We start from the raw sequence: 17,500 nt of genomic DNA, 5'->3' as shown, positions 1-17,500 counted from the left end.
ATTCGACCGTATACACTCTTAGCATAAGGTCGTCCGGGATAGACGCTAAACTACTTATGATACTCCCCTTCCCTTCTCCCACTCCCCTTTCCCTCCATCTCCCTCTCCCTCCACCCTCCTATCCCGTTCCTCCTTCCCCTTTCTTCCTCTCTTCCCCACATATAAACACACATATACTGTGTATGCACAGATACATGCACACACGAACACAAACATGCACGCACACACAAACACAAACATGCACACACATACACGCGCACACACATGCTTAGACCTGTAAGTGCACATACATATGCCCGCATGCTCACACAAACGTACGTACACACACATGCATGCACATACACATACGTTCATACACACACATGCACGCACACATGTTAACACACAATTCGTGGCGCAGTTGGTAGAATTCCCAGTAACCACTCCGGAGGTCCGGGTTCGAATCCCGCCCAGGACTGAAATAATTTCTGTATCGCTGCGCTGCGAGTCGTTACTCCAACTCTCATGGGCGGGGAGTTGCGTGTATGTGTGCGTGTAAGGTCACAGCATTAACCATAGATCGGTCATACATGAGCTCTGAACTCTCTTCCGGGAGAGAAATAGCTGTCGACCACGAGTCCAGCACATGGTCCGAGGCCATGGTGAATCATATGTCCATATTCGCACACAAACATATATACACACACATACATGTAGGCACAGACATACTTGTACACATGTGCTCACACAATGCAAGGTCACACATGCGCGCACACACAATTGCGCACACACAATTGCGCACACACATTCACGTACACACACGCACACAAAAACACACATGCACACAAAGACAAACATGCATGCAAAGACATATGCACACAGACACGCATGCACACAAAGACACACACACAAACAAAGACATGCATCCATACGAAGACGCGCATGCACACAAAGACGCGCGCGTGCGCACACACACACACACACACACACACACACACACACACGCGCGCGCGCGCACGCACGCACGCACGCACACTGCTTCTACATCTGCTAGGCAACTCTTGCAAAAATTCTTTATCTTGACTCTACCTTCTGTCTGGCCTCCCTTTTCCACACTCCCCATCGAGTTGCATCCAGTCAGTAACATACTCCATCGCCTATCATTCTTTCACACTAAGGCCTTGTTCACACTAACGGTTTGAATCGCGCGGAAACCGCGGTGGTATCACATAGTCAAGGAAAACCTGTATGGTGGTGTATGAACGCCTCCACTGACTTACACTGTAATTGAACCACCGCGGTGGTTGAAACCGCTAGTGTGAATAGGGCTTAACTTCCCAGCCCAATTCCATTTCGTATCTTATCGCCTCGACAGCATCTTTCATTCTAGTCTGCTCTGTCACCTAACTTGCTCTCTTACTGTCTTTTAGCGTTATTCCCATCAGTGATCACTCCATTTCCCTCAGCTCACTCCTCTTCATTACCAGCCTCACATCTCATCGTGTTTTTACATTTACCAAACGTTTTCCAGCTAATTGGGATTCGCCTTTTTTCTTTCATTCTCGTAAACTTAAGTAAGTTTAGCACCTGACCTAAATGGTTATATTCTTCGACTTTATCAATATTCAGTATCAATGATTACTGTTTTACTTCTTTGAACTTTCGAGTTGAATATTACTTTGATTTTACTTTTGTTCATATCTAAACTTACTTTGAGACTTTCCCTATGCATGTCTTGCATTTATTCAATTGTATCTGACGTAGAAATCATGTCACCCGCAAATCTAAGGAGACCGAAATATTGCCCACTGATTCTCAAATCCTTCCTTTCATAACTCAGAGCTTCTGAAAGTATCCGTCAGGAGAGCTCCATATACTTGAACGAAATTGTTTTGCCTTGCCGTACTTGTTTCTTGATCTCTATATTTTTGTGTATCTTTATGTAGTCGAATTACAGCAGTAACTTTTGGATAATTGTTTTCTAGAAACCTTATAATCTGTTTGCACCCTGTTTACGTGTAGAATTTAGCTTTACCATTTGATTTACTGAGTCAAAGATTTTTTCGTGATTTACAAAATGCTGAACACAGAGTTTTAATGTATTCTAGCGTTTCATTGATTAGTTTATCCATTGCCAGCTAATAGTCTATAAGTCAATTATCCGCTTCTAAAGTTTTCCTTTTGGGAGGGGGAGGGGGCTGGTTTTCCTCTAAAACTTAGTCTATTTTTAAGGATTTTGGAAACTGCTTTATATAAATTCAGTAACAAAACATTAGTATGAAGCAGTTCACAGGAGCTTCTAAACATAGTCTAGGAAGGAGTTTTGGATTTTTGTCCATATTGTTTTAGTGTGGGTATGTTTCTATGTGACCAGTTAACAGGAGGAAAAGGAGTAAGGAGCAGCCACCTGTTGTGGGCTCTCCTTATGTGGAAAAAGGCAAATGTAATAGTAATAGTTAAAAATAAAGAAAAAAAAAGATCTTAGGCCCGATCTGGTGACTGAATGTCAGCTCCTCAGGGTATCTACATATGGAGGTGCCGTTTTCATTCCTATCGCTGTCAATTTCAATGGACCATCACTGTCAGTTATCCGTTTTTAGTCCTTTCTGTACAAAATGTATTTTTCTATAGAACAATATATGTACACTCTAACAACCGAGGTTACAGTTGTGCCGTGAAAGCGATAGAAAAGTTCGAGGCTGGTGTGTGTTAGAGTGCATACACTGTAACAGAAAGTTTGGTGAATTTATCTCACTTGCAAATAATTTTGAGAAATAGTTATTTTGTCGAATAGTTATTATTAAAGGCATTTTAATGTAGACACTATATGAAAGCCAAATATTTTATGTACTGAAGACTATATGGGACAGAATATTTTGGTTAAAATATGATCAATTTTGAACAATCCAATTGGCGTATTGTTTAAAAATTAGATGTTATGTCGACTCATACTTACATTTAACTATTTTAATTTTTTGAGTGAAATAAGGATTTATTTGAAGTCAATCAAATTGTCTGACGATGATTATGATAAGAATGATAATGCATAAATACTGAAAGGGCTGATAGTGCAGTTTAGGTATGCCTAATGTTAATAAAAATAAAAATGAAGATCTGTTCGTGTCTGTATACCCTGTACCAAAGGGGATCTGTGTGTATCCTAATGCAGACATAACTGAAAAAGATGGCGTAGAGTCAGCTGAAAATTCAAAAGCGTATAGTATATCCATTGTTTCAATTGCTCTTCAGCTTCAGAGTCGTCCTGACCCTCCCCGTTCGGCGCTGGTTTCAGCAATTAACTTGCTGAAAGGCGATTGCGAAAGATTCCAGCCAATGTGTTTTAATTCGAAACACTGTATTTATGAAAAATATAAAGTTTCTACCGGATACGCTGAGGCTGGGGAAAGAGAGGAGAAAGGAAAGGAGGGGAAAGGGAGGGCAGGGATGCGGAGGAAAAGAGAGTAAAAGAGAGAAAATAAAGTAAATGTGTTGAGGGAAGGAGGAGGGGAGAAAACTGAGAGGAAAAGAGAAAATGTGAGGGTATAAGGAAGGTGAAACAAGGAGAAGAGGAGATGGGAGAAAATAAGGAGAGAAGAATAGGTGATAATCGAAAGAGAAGAGAGTGCAAGATAAGAAGAAATAGGGAGATAAGAAGAGAAGGAAGAAGAGAAAGTAGAGGAGAGGAAGGAGAAGGTAACGGAGAGGATGGAAGGGAAGGAAATGAGAAGAGATAGGAGGGAATGGAAGAAAGGGAAACGAAGGAAATGAGGTAAGGGACGGGCGAGAAGAGGTGGGATGGTGCGGAGAGAGAGAAGAAAGGAGAGGAAGGAAGAAAAAGAGGGACAGGGTAGGACTATTAGTAATGGGTTTAGATAGGACAATTTTAGGTTCAAGAAGGAAATAAACAAAATCCGATTTATCAACCGTGTTTACGAATGGAATAGACTTACGGTGGTATTCTTAAAAAATTCTTTCCCTTCCAAGAGAATGGAAGCTAGCTAACGTTACTCCCATATTCAAAAAAGGTGACAAAAAGAAACCAAATAACTATAGGCCTATAAGTTTGACTTCGATCGTAGGAAAAATAATGGAAACTATCATCAGAGATGATATCGAATATCATTTAGAAAGTAACCGTTTGATAAATGATAGCCAGCATGGTTTCAGACGGAAACGTTCTTGCGTGACTAACTTACTCGAATTCTACAACACAGTTATCTCGAATTATGACAAAAGAAACAATATAGATTTAATATATCTAGACTTTGCAAAAGCTTTTGATACCGTCCCACACGAAAGACTACTTACTAAATTAGCTTTGCATGGAATAAGTGGTAGCCTATTAGGTTGGACTAGTAATTGGTTGAAAGGTCGAAAACAGAGAGTTGTTTTAAATGGAAAAACTTCTGGATGGAAAAGTGTTGCAAGTGGAGTTCCTCAGGGTTCCGTTCTTGGGCCACTTCTATTCATAGTATATATAAATGATATAGACCATGGACTAAAATCTACTGTTTCCAAATTTGCTGATGATACAAAACTGTGCGGAGTGGCAAATGATCACTCAAACCAATTAGATATTCAAGAAGATTTAGATCAATTACAGCAATGGTCTGAAAAGTGGCTAATGAAATTTAACACAAGTAAATGCAAGGTAATGCACATAGGTAAAAATAACAGTAAGTACAATTACAAGTTATTTGGAAATTCGTTAACAAAAGTGGATAGTGAAAAAGATCTCGGCGTAATTATCAGTAACGACCTCAAATCATCCAAGCAGTGTATTTCAGCCTCTGAGAAAGCAAATAAGATTCTGGGATTGATTGCGCGATCTTTTGATTTCAAAAGTCCATCACTCATTAACAAGCTATATAAATCGTTAGTTCGTCCACATTTGGAATATGCTGTTTCCGTATGGTCACCGAATCTCATTAAAGACATTGACAGACTGGAAAAAGTACAACGGCGAGCCACAAAACTGATTCCAAATATCAAAAATAAATCATACGAAAATCGACTTAAGCACATGAATCTGTTTTCCCTAAAAAAGCGTAGACTCAGAGGTGACTTGATACAGGTCTTTAAGATTTTAAAGGAAATTGACAACATCAAAAGTGACCAAATTTTCACATTGAATGAGAATCAGACAAGAAACAATGGTCTCAAACTGTCCGGAAATAGATTCAATTTGGAAGTAGGTAGAAACAACTTTGCCAACCGTGTAGTTAATGAATGGAATAAACTTCCTGCACAGGTAGTGCAATGTAGTTCAGTTCGAAGCTTTAAGAATCATTTAGATAAATACCTAAGTAAGATGCTGTAATGATTATAATTTATGTTATATTATTTGTTTTTGTTTTGTTATAATTTGTCTGTCTGATTTTCTTTTATTATTAGTTATATGTCAATTTATAATCATTTACTATTTACCTTTTTGTTTGTTATTCAACTATACCTATGCATTTATTTATGTATTTTATTTGTTATTTTACATTATTATAGTTTTAATTTATTATTAATATGATTTTTTTTTTTTTTTTTTTTTGCATCCGACCTAGATATGGATCAAAAGGTCACCTGTCGGCATGCTCCGCCTTTGTAATCCTTTGTAATCCTTTGTATAAGGAAAGATTTATGTAAGGAAAGAGTTTTTCTTAAGAATACCACCGTGAGATTCTTACGGTGGTATTATTAAAAAATCTTTCCCTTCAGGATTTATACAAGATTTATATAAGGAAAGATTTATATTAGGAAATATATATATTTCTTAAGAATACCACAGTTAGTAACCATGTATGGAGCGCTGAATCTATTGGTGGTTTCAAGAGAAGATTGAATAACTTTGTGGATGGTGATGACAAATGATAGCGGACATGGAACTACCTAGTGTAGACCTTATGGTCTTTTGCATTCTCTTCCATTCTTATGTTCTTTTGATCTTGTGAGTAGGTGAGATGGAGAGAGGAGTAGGGATGATAAAAAGGAAAAGAAGAGGAAAGAGGTAAGCACAGAAGAATATAGGATGTGAAAACGAAGAGTCAAGAATAGGCGGGAGATGAAGAGGTAAAGGAGGAGGGTAAAGAGTATTATTGGACAGGATGCAGGGATGACCCGTCATCCAGGAGGTGCCAAGATAGGGAGGAGGGTGGAGGGGAGTGGAATATACGGGAAATGAAATGGGTGGGAGTGACTTCTATGCCTTTTTCTTTTTAGCTACCCCCCGTGTAAGGGGGAAAAAGCCTTTGGTATATGTATGTATGTATTAAGGAAAAGAGGAAGGATGAAATATATCTATGACTAAGGGGTGGAAGATAATATGGAGGTGAGTGGTGAAAAATTAAAGGTAAAAGAGGATTGAGTGGGGAATGGATTTAGATGAGAGAGATGATGAAATGAGGAATAACATGTTTAAGATACGGAAAGAGGAGACTAGAAGAAGGAGAGAGAGGAAAAGGTGAGAAGAAGAGAGAGGGTAAAGCAATTGTTCTATATTTGTGAAGAGAAGTTCTGCCACGCTTTACGATGTCCATTGATGGTAGTTGGCAATTCATATAGTCAACAGTGTAGTATTACGGTAGTGATGAATGAATGTAAGTTTTATTTATATTTGGTGGATTGACTGTCGATGTCTGGTGTTCATTCATGGATTTATCATTTGCACCACCTGGCCGAGCGAGTTAGAGCGTCACTACTTGCGGCGGAGGGAGAGGTGATGCATTTCGAAAGCTGCCACAAGCGAGTTGGACCAGGGGCATGGGTCATTAAGTTCCACGGTACAAAGTCCTCTGGGGCACCGTTCTAGCCTTCTGATAGGGGGAGTTCGCGACGTTAAACCAAATCAATCACCTCCTTAACACCAATGTATTTAAGCAAAATGGAAAATAGCTATTTCTATTCTCTTTTTGTCTTTTTAAAAGAGGAAATTAAGCTCAAGGTTGTAATTGTGGATGGAATGTGGTTGCGAATGGATTAGAAAATGACGAGGTTTGGAAGCATTTCTTCTTGTTTGATTTTTATTTTCTCGAGTGGATGAAGAGGCGATACCTCCATGCTCTCAAACTTACCTTAGTCGCTGAAGCAGGTGCATCTTATAAGGCCCTGTTCACATTAGCGGTTTGAACCACCGCGGTGGCACAAATACGATTTAATTAAGTCAGTGGAGCGTTTATACACAATCGCGCATTTCTTCCTTGACTATATGGTACCACCGCTGTTTCCGCGCACTTTAAACCGCTAGTGTGAACAGGGCCTATGCATTATGATTCTTAAGAGAGTGAATTACTCTATGAAGGCCTGAAGAACTTCGCAATCATAGCAGAAAGCTTTCCACGGCGAGTCACGTCAAGGGGGTTATCACACTAAACTATTTTACCTCCAACCTCCGATTAATCGGTGGTACCGCCCACCTCCACCACTTTCTCCTCCGTAAAATTACTATGGCAAACTAATTTGTTTTCTCAACAATTTACACTTAATGTCATTTGATATGTTGGACGAAATTTGTTTTCCTACAGCATATCAGATTCCTTTCCAAAATCTGCGGGCTGCAAATTTGCTCCAAGAGTCGGGGGAAAAAACTGTCCAGAGTGATAACGTCTTCAGAACGAGCCACGGGGTGTTTCAAGGTGAGGAGTCCAAAACTCTTAGATTTAATGGTCAAATATAGAACTTTCCCAGAGTTTATACTTTACTGTATCTGCGATCAAATCTATAACCGTTTCCTCCTTGAAAATGTTCACCGAATATAACAAAACGTTGGGATTTCGGGAATATAGCACGGTAAAGTGTGGAGGGATTTTATCTAGGTATCCCGAAGAGAAATATTTTGCTAGAAAGATCTGTTAATAACACAGAGAGAGAGAGACGGAGAGAGAGGAAGAGAGAGAGATAGGGATAGGGAGAGATAGGGAGAGAGGGATGGTAGAGAGGGTAAGAGAAAAAAAAGTTTGAGAGGGAGGGAGAGAGAGGGGGTTGAGAGGGTGTGAGAGAGCGAGAGAGAGAGAGCGAGAGAGAAAGAGAGAGAGAGAGATTAGGGAAGGGGAGAAAGAGAGAACGAGAGAGAGGGAGAGAGAAAAAAAAAGAGAGAGAGAGGGGATTAGGGAGGGGGAGAAAGAGAGAACGAGAGAGAGGGAGAGAAAAAAAAAAGAGAGAGAGGGAGAGAGAGAGAGGGAGAGAGGGTGGGTAGAGTGAGGGGTAGAGAGGGAGGGAGATGGAGAGAGAGAGCGGGAGAGAAAGAGAGGGAGGGAGGGAGGGAGGGAGGGAAAGAGAGAGAGGGGGGAATGAGTGAGTGAGGGAGGGAGGGAGGGATTAGAGAAAGAGAGAGAGAGAGAGGGGGGGGTGAGGGATCGAGAAAACGTCTGCACAATGTGGTTTGTCAGTAGGAAATATGTAAAAAAAAAAATGAGTTTCATGTTCTTGTCATGATACTGTCATGCTGTCTCTTTTCTTGTGCGTGGACAATATCACAGTCCTGTCACGTCTTTTTTGTTACGCGTGATGTCCATGTCTGTGTCACAGGTTCTCACGTGACTGACTGACATGTTTACGTTCGCTATTCGTTATTGTGTAACGTAAACGTGACGTTAAATCGTTACGTCATAATTACATGGGTTTAGTAGAGGACCTGGGTTAGATATGTGTGCATTTAATTTAGGAGAGGACAGTTCATCTGTTATAGGCTAATCTGACCCCAAGGAGTAACTTGGTAGGTGTGCTGAATTCGGTATCCGGTACAAGCAGCCTGGAAATTACCTGGAAATGGCCGCCAGGAGCCATATTGAAAATATAATTTTTTGAACTACTTGGCAAAAAAAAAAAAAAAAATGCAATACTTTTTTTTTTTTTTTTTTTTTAGGGTGGGGAATCCATTAGGGTCATCAGCTTCATGACTGCAGACCAAGAGAACAAGTTCGGGTGAACATTCAGCAAAAATTACCAAAATAGTTCTTCACCAAACATCCTGAAGAAAACAAATACCTTAACCTAAAACATGAAATCATAGAGTTAGGAAACTTACACCATTTAGGAGGATATAAGAAAACAAGCATTTGATTCATATAAAAAAATGTATATCCAGTCATACTACATGTATTATGATCTATGAAACGCTAAAAACTGAAAAATAACATGTCATAACATAACATGCAAAATATTGTTAGAATTGGTGGCCATCTTGACTTTTTTGATATATTACAATATACACTTCTAAACTTCAACTGCAGTTGATTATATCTAAAGTATTTGCAAATAATTGATGCCAAAAGTTAACATTAGTCATGTTATGTTAGAAGAATGACGTTTCTTCACAACATCCATGAAAGAATACTTTTGATCATATTTGATAAATTTTGACATTGCCCTTCACCCTAACTTGTTCATTTCCCCTTGAATCAAGAAAGTTATGTCAGTAATGGATTCCCCAACTCCAAAACCCCCTAAAATGAGGTAATGCACACACTCTTGTGGCAAGTGGTTCAAAAACTTATATTTTCAATATGGCTACCTAGTTAATGTTCTGTCAAGCTATTGTTACTTCACGAAAATACATACATACATACACTAAAGTAAACAGACATATATACACACGTTAGAACACACACACCACACATACACACGCACGCACGCACACATACATACATACATACATACACACACACACACACACACACACACACACACACACACACACACACACACATATATATATATATATATATGTACATACATACATACATACATACATACATACATACATACATACATACATACATACACACACACACACACGCGCACGCATATACGCACACACGCGCGCACCCATGCACTCACAAACAAATATACAGATACATTAGTAGATAGAGTCGTATATAACATCTGAGTTCTTCTCCAGGACCGTAACAGTTGTCGATTATGAATCTAACTCGTGATCCAAGGACGTTGTGAATTACACACACACACACACACACACACACACACACACACACACACACACACACACACACACACACACACACACACACACACACACACACACACACACACACACACACACACACACACGCGCGCGCGCACACACAAACACGAGCTGCAACATGATGTTTGAACCTTTAAATAATTGGATTCAAAGCTTGAATTGGAATGAATCGTAATTATCTTGAATTATGTAAGTGACACGTATTTGTGATCAGCAGTGCATTAAATCGCACCAATGACCATCACTTTGTGAAAATGTTGTGAAAGGTTTTCCCTTTTACATTTTACAATAATCGGAGGCCTTAACATAAGATAGTCTGAGCTATGGCCAAACGTCACCTTTGCCCTAAGTATTTAGATGGCTAATGTATTTGGCAGTCGCTCGTAGCCTTTGTGGAAAGAAGCGCTGGGTATTGCTGATAAAGTCACGAATAGAGACAGTAAGCCTGCAAACTGAGACGCAGGCGACACAGGCGACGCAGCACAGAGCAAAGGCAGACTTCCTGTTGCTGAAATTAATTACAGTTTGAATTTCTCTTTCTCTTGAAATACTCCTAGATGTACTTCCCCGGTGTTTCAAGTGAGAGATAAGTTCAAACTGTACATGAATTCAGCAACAGGAAATCTGCTCTTACTCTGTGCTGTATCGCCTGTGTCGCCTGCGTCTCAGTTTGCGTTTAGGCTAACCTTTACATTGCTGATATGTTGTATTCTGGCAAATCATCGAAGAATGTACCTCCCCAGTTGTCCATACAAACTAGCTTTACTGGTTCAGAAGTGATTTAGAAATTATAATCACCCAAGTGGTGTGTATATACCACTACGATCAATAAGTAATGAGAAAATGTCAGGAGAGATACTATTTATTTTCATAAGCTTACAAAACTTTGTCTCCTTCAAAATAATTGCCTCTCGCATCTACGCACTTCTGCATGCGTCTCTCCCAATCCTGGAAGACCTCCTTAAGGTCCTTTTTCAGTAGTCCCTTCAAATAACTTTCCGATGGCTCTTTCAGCTCCTCTGATGACTGGAATCTGGTTTCCCTGAGGCCGTCTTTCATGCGTGGGAACAGGAAGAAGTCGCAAGGGGCTTGGTCAGAGCTGTAGGGTGGGTGTTGTACCACTTTCATTCCCCTGTCGGCCATCCAAGTGGTCACCAGCGTTGACTTGTTGCATAGGGCATTGTCCTGGTGGAACCACCACTGACCACTCCTCCACTGCTGAGGCCTCTTCTTCCTCATCTTCTCACTGAACCTTTTCAGAACAGTAAGGTAATATTCCTTATTGACGGTTTGACCCTGAGGAACCCATTCAACGTGAATGGGCCCCTGGGAGTCAAAGAAAGGAATGACCATGGGTTTTTCTTGCGACCTGCTCATCTTTGCCTTTGTGGGTCTGGGGGAGGTCGCGTGCTTCCACTGAGCACTCTGACGTTTGCTCTCAGGGTCGTAGGTGAACACCCAACTCTCGTCGCAAGTTACTACCTTATTCAGGAAACCTGAATCAGCCTCTGTAATTTTGAGAATGTCAGTGCAACATTCCACACGAAACTGCCTCTGGTCGTCGGAGAGGATCTTTGGCACGAACTTGGCACAGACTTTGTGGAGCTTCAGATCTTCGGTCAGAAGTGTGTCTACTGTGCCAATACTAATACCAACAACTTCAGATATCCTTACAGATATTCGACGGTCTTGCATCACTAACCTTTGCACTTCCTCAATGTTTTCCTCCTTGTGTGCACTTTTCGGTGCACCAGATCTGGGTTCATCCTCAACCTGTTCATATCCTTCAGAAAATCTGTTAAACCACCGATAGAAACTTGCTTGGCTCATCTGTTCATCCCCATAGGCCGCCTTTAACATTCCATAAGCTTCTTGTTTGGTTTTCTTAAGTTTAACACAAAATTTGATGGCGTAACATTGCTCCATGTTTCCCTGCATCTTGTTAAGTGTTCACAGATCGGCAAACTGAATCAGACTGGTTCCACTACGTTCACCGCTGCACTCAGACCTACAAATATAGAAAGTTGCCAGTTAGTCATTTTATAGAATATATGTATGTGTACTTCACCATGAAGTAGTATTTTTATCAAATCATATCTAATGTCTCGCCTGACATTTTCTCATTATTTATTGAACATACCTTATATGTATGTGCTGCATCATTATCATTTTTATTTATACACGTTGCTGTTTTGTATTGTTTTTTCAGAGTATTTTGATCATATGTAGTAAGAGCGAATTTCAAAAGACTTTCTCTGCCATAGGATTTTTAAGCGTCCAGGAATATTCTAATATGTCTATTGTATGGGACCGAGGCTTGTGGGATTTACTACCTAAGTGGAGCGGTGGGTTGTGCACTGCCCTCAGTAGCCTGATAAAGGATGGTAGTGTCCTCTTTGAACAGCTATAGTTCGCTCTTGTTGGTAATAGCGTTCTTCTAGTTACATATTAGAAAAAAAAGGGGGAAGGTGTTAAGGGAACCCCATGTGAGACTTGGGGAAGGGGGAGGGAGGAATCCAAGATTTTTCTATCAAACACCTTGTTCTTCAGTTTGTTCAACCCATTCACCCCTATACTCCTTCCATCTAAGATTTTTGGATTTTTGATGTTTACTTTTCTTTTTTGTGGTTTATAATGTTTGTTTTTTTCATCCAGGAGGTGCCAAGATAAGAGGGAGGGAGGAGGGTGGAGGGGAGTGGAATATATAGGAAATGGAATGGGTGGGAGTGGTATCTATGCCTTTTTCTTTTTAGCTACCCCATGTGTAAGGGGGGAAAGCATATAGTATATGTATGCATGCATAATGTTATTATAGTCTGAAAGTTAATACAATTCACCAATGGCATAACTCTCACAATCCCCTGCACTCCAAACCTCTAACTGTAAGCGTGCGAGACCACGCCCTGGTTTTCTCCTTTCTAGAAACATGACTACGTTACTGAGTTCTCCCCGCCTGTGTCGTAGTTTGAGACAAAGCTTCCTGTTACACAGATTTGTTCAACAGGTTTCTGAATCTCGGTGATAATAGTGAAATTGTTATAACAATATTTAATGTTGCAGTTTGGTTCAAGTCGTTGTTTCTTTGTGGTTAATTATGTACATGTATACTATACATACCAAAGAGTTTCTACCATTATAACGGAGTAGTGGTGTGGTTAGAATACACAAACCCATCAAGTAACCCGTTCAAGTTTCCCTTTCATCTTGGTTCCTTGAGTATGAAAGGTCATCTTACCCTCTGCCATACTACTCGTCACAAACGCAGCGTAGCAAGGTATAGCTCTTTCAAGGCAAAGGTCAATTGCTGAAGCTGGTTCACTCCCACCGATTCATCATATGGCAACACCATTCCCTCCTCATCCAAGTGTCTCGTTAAAGGTTAGATAGTTGTCTCTTTCGATGGGAATGAAGTAGATCACAATCAAAATGTTTCACTAATTGTCTTCATTTTATGGTCATAGCTGTGTTGTCAATCAGGCCATACGACGATACTACATAAAAGAGCGGAATATATATAAATATATATATATATATATATATATATATATATATATATATATATATGTGTGTGTGTGTGTGTATGTATGTATGTGTGTATGTGTATGTACATTTTGGTAAGGGTCGCTTTACGTAGGGCGATGTGCCAAAGTCTGTCACCCCTTATTACCGTACATCGAAAAAAAACGAAACGTTTCGTTAAGGATCGGTCTCTTTCAGCGCGATGTGCAGTGGACTGCCTCCCTTATAACTTTGACAAAAGCACGAGGCATTTTGACAAGGGTGGCCTCATTTTTGCAAAGCGTTGTACAATGGTTTGTCTCTCTTGTTATCTTGCATGATATCAGGCTGTTATTGTTCTAATCCTCGTATGTGGTTCCCTAATACCACAATTTGTAGCTATGAACCATTGTAGTAAATTTTCATAATACATTGTATTCCGTAAATCTTCGTAATAGTATCATGTATCCGAGATGAATTGGTTCACATTTACAGCTTGAAGTGTCATTCCCCTTCATGTGTTTTTTCTCTCCTTATTAGTGGATTTGTTGTATTATTATTTTTTGTATATTTTGCTTTTTGACGATATTAGTAGCATTGCTCAAATATATATAATTGTTATTTTTCCGTTATTATCAATAATGATCATAATTATGATGATGATGATAACAACAACAGCAACAGCAGCAGCAGCAGCAACAGCAACAGCAGCAACAACAACAACAACAACAACAACAACTTTTACCTAATCATCTCATTTATATCACACTGTTTATTTCCTATATCAACAAGGCGTATAAAAAATAAAACCTAATATAGACACAGAACACTGAAAGGGCTACATAGTACTTTCAACTGGATACTATTATATATATTCGTACACATAGCACTGCAGACAGTAAGAAATGATATTCTATCTGTTTTATTTTTTCTTTTTATTATGATTTTTTATGACGATCCCATGTACTTCGACTAGAAGAGAATGTGCAGGACCATTCAACAGAATTCGCCCATCATGTTAAGTTTCCATTTGCCTTGGTAGTTCTCCGCCTTAGTAGTACCTTGGTGGAACTTATCCCCATGCTCGTCACTCACTGCTCCCTGTTCCGTGTCATGAAACTGCAGATTTTCTCGTCTGCCTTGATCAAGTTCTTTTGGTTTAGCAGGGATGCCAGGACTGTTGCTTAGATAGGAGCACATTATGTATGAGGTCATTTATGTTTTCCTGGATGATACAGTGGAGCTCACTACTTCTTGCTCTTGGATAAACACTGTCTTTAGAAGAGACCGACTTGGCATATTCCTCCTCTGAGAGCATATCATTTGATGAAAGAAGTCCTTTAGTTGCTAAAGGTATTGGGAGAGGAAGGTCATCTGAATAGGGAACAGGTGAGAGGCTGGAATAGTTTATTCTTTTTCTGGAAGAAATAGTGAAACTCGTTATGTTTGTTGACCAAAGATGACAATCACCTACATATCTTTGTGGTATTCTTCAAGTGTCAAAAGCACCACCCCACGGAGCTCGACCTTCTTTCCGTTCCTCTGATTCTTTGTGTACAACCTCCGAAACCACATTTTTGTCAATTTTATTTTGTCATTTATTGTCATATCTATGTCACTTGAAATTGTACTTAGTGTACGAAATGTTATGAATACAAAGAAAACAATTGTACTTTCATTATAAAGTTCTTTAAGTAAAAATGATAAAAAAGAAATTGATTAATACAGAAGTAGATGTATTTTTCAACCACATGTACATGTACATATACACATACACGTACATATACATATACATATACATATACATATACACGTACATATACATATACATATACACGCACATATACATATACAATAGACATACATACAATATTCATATGCATATACATATACATATAGTGAAGATCAGTTTCCAGTAGCAAAAGGGTGTTACGTGACTTTAATACGTAGGGATTTCACTAAAAATCCCTGAAATATTGACTTTCTAAAACATATGCAGTCCATGCCGCATTCTGAGGTGTCATTGCGCTGAGTTTTCATTTTTCTGTTTGTCGTGATTCATTCGTGATTCCAGTGGAGTTGTCATGGCGTAATTCATTCTTGATGTACGAGTATTCGTCTGTTTTATTGTGATGCCTCCCAGCGTAGTTTTTTTTTCCTATGAACAAGGCATATTGTTTTGTCCTTTTGTGTCGTGTATGATGTCATTTCATTTCAAGGCTTCACTTTCAATTGTGTGATGCAATTGAATGTTGAAGTTGCTTTGTCACCGGACGCTTTGACCTGCAGTAGTAAGTGTATGATGATTGTGCGACCACAAACGCACACATGACAGGCACGCACAGACAAAAGCGAATATTCTGTATACATACACACACACACACAAAAAGAGAACATTCTGTATATGCTGTGTTATATTGTCTAGCTGGTCTTCTTTCATTTCATTGCGGTACTCGAGAATTGTTTTTCACTGTGGAAGCAGAAGAGCTGGTCTGTTTTGTATGCAAAACCTGGTGACAGAGGTGGCGGCGGTGTCGCCGATCTGTGGCTCGGCGGCCGGCGCTGTCGCTGAAGTTTTTGGCCCTCGTGGTCTTTTCGAATTTCCGATGAGGCTGCTCTCGCAGGGGAGAGGTTATTGGTGCCGGATTTGTCGTCAAAGGACGGCGGGAATTAAACTTTGGTCCTTATTTTTTGAGACCTTTTGCTTGGGTGACGTAATGGCCTAACGCCATCTCTTCGTTAACCTCCGCATTTCCCTGCATAGAAAAAATAAAAATAAATAAATAAATAGATAAGTAAATAAATAAGTAAATAAAAACAGAATAAAATAAGATAAAGGAAAATAAATGAATAAACTTATAAATAGATAACTGAGTAGATATAGATAAATTAATCAATTGATAAACGAAATAGAATAAAAAATAATTAAGTAAGTAAATATATAGGTAAATCAATAACGAGATAATAAAAAAGATGAACAAAATAGATGATAAATAGAATAGAAAAAATAATAAATAGTTGAATGAATAAAATAAATTAAATAAGTACATAAAATATAATTAATGAATTAATAAATAGATAAATTGCATTAGGTGACACAGTGGCCTAAGTCCGTCCCTGAGCTAACCCCCACTTGGAGAGAGAAAAAAAAAAAAAAAAAAAAAATCACCAGGAGGCGCATACCTTCGACAAGGGTCATCAAATTTACTTAAACTCCTCGGCAGGTAGAAGTCACCGTGACTGTAGTGTTCACTCCACGAAGTAATCTAATATAAAAAAAAAATAACGCACCAAATGAATTGAAGGATAAAGATCAATTATCATACCTAATCAAATATTCATTTATGTAATCTGAAATAATAATCAGCTGTATAATTATATCAGCTCTTATAATCTATTGTCTAAATATAATACATTCATTTAGTACATACTTTTGACGTTAAAAATAGAAATTAGATATATAATCTAGAGAAGAAATTTCGTAAGCCGTAACGCATTAGCTGGTAGAAGTTTCACTTATCTGAATACATTTCTCTAGCGGCAACCCACAGTAAAGATTATGTATATATATATATATATATATATATATATATATATAATATAATATATATATATATATATATATATAATATATATATATATATATTATATATATATGTATATATATATATATATATATATATATTATATATATATATACTATATATATATTATATATATATATATATATATATATGAGTGGTAGGGTGGTGAGTTTAAACGCCCAGAATCCGTTGAATTTTTTTCTGATGTTTCGTCCAACTGGGACTTCTTCAGAGTATACACAAATAAGACAACGACAACTTATATAATCGCACAGCCTACCCCGTTCCTACCCGATCAGAAATAAAACTTCAACGGATTCTTGGCGTTTAAACTCACCACCCTACCACTCATTCTGTCTTCACACCTCAACATATATATATATATATATACTATATATATATATATATATATATATATATATATATATATATATATATATATATATATATATATATTGTATATATGGGC

Source organism: Oratosquilla oratoria, chromosome 27 (assembly GCF_046742065.1).
Source record: "Oratosquilla oratoria isolate Oo_2021 chromosome 27, ASM4674206v1, whole genome shotgun sequence".
Lineage (NCBI taxonomy): Eukaryota > Metazoa > Arthropoda > Malacostraca > Stomatopoda > Squillidae > Oratosquilla > Oratosquilla oratoria.
This window is presented reverse-complemented; position numbering follows the sequence as displayed.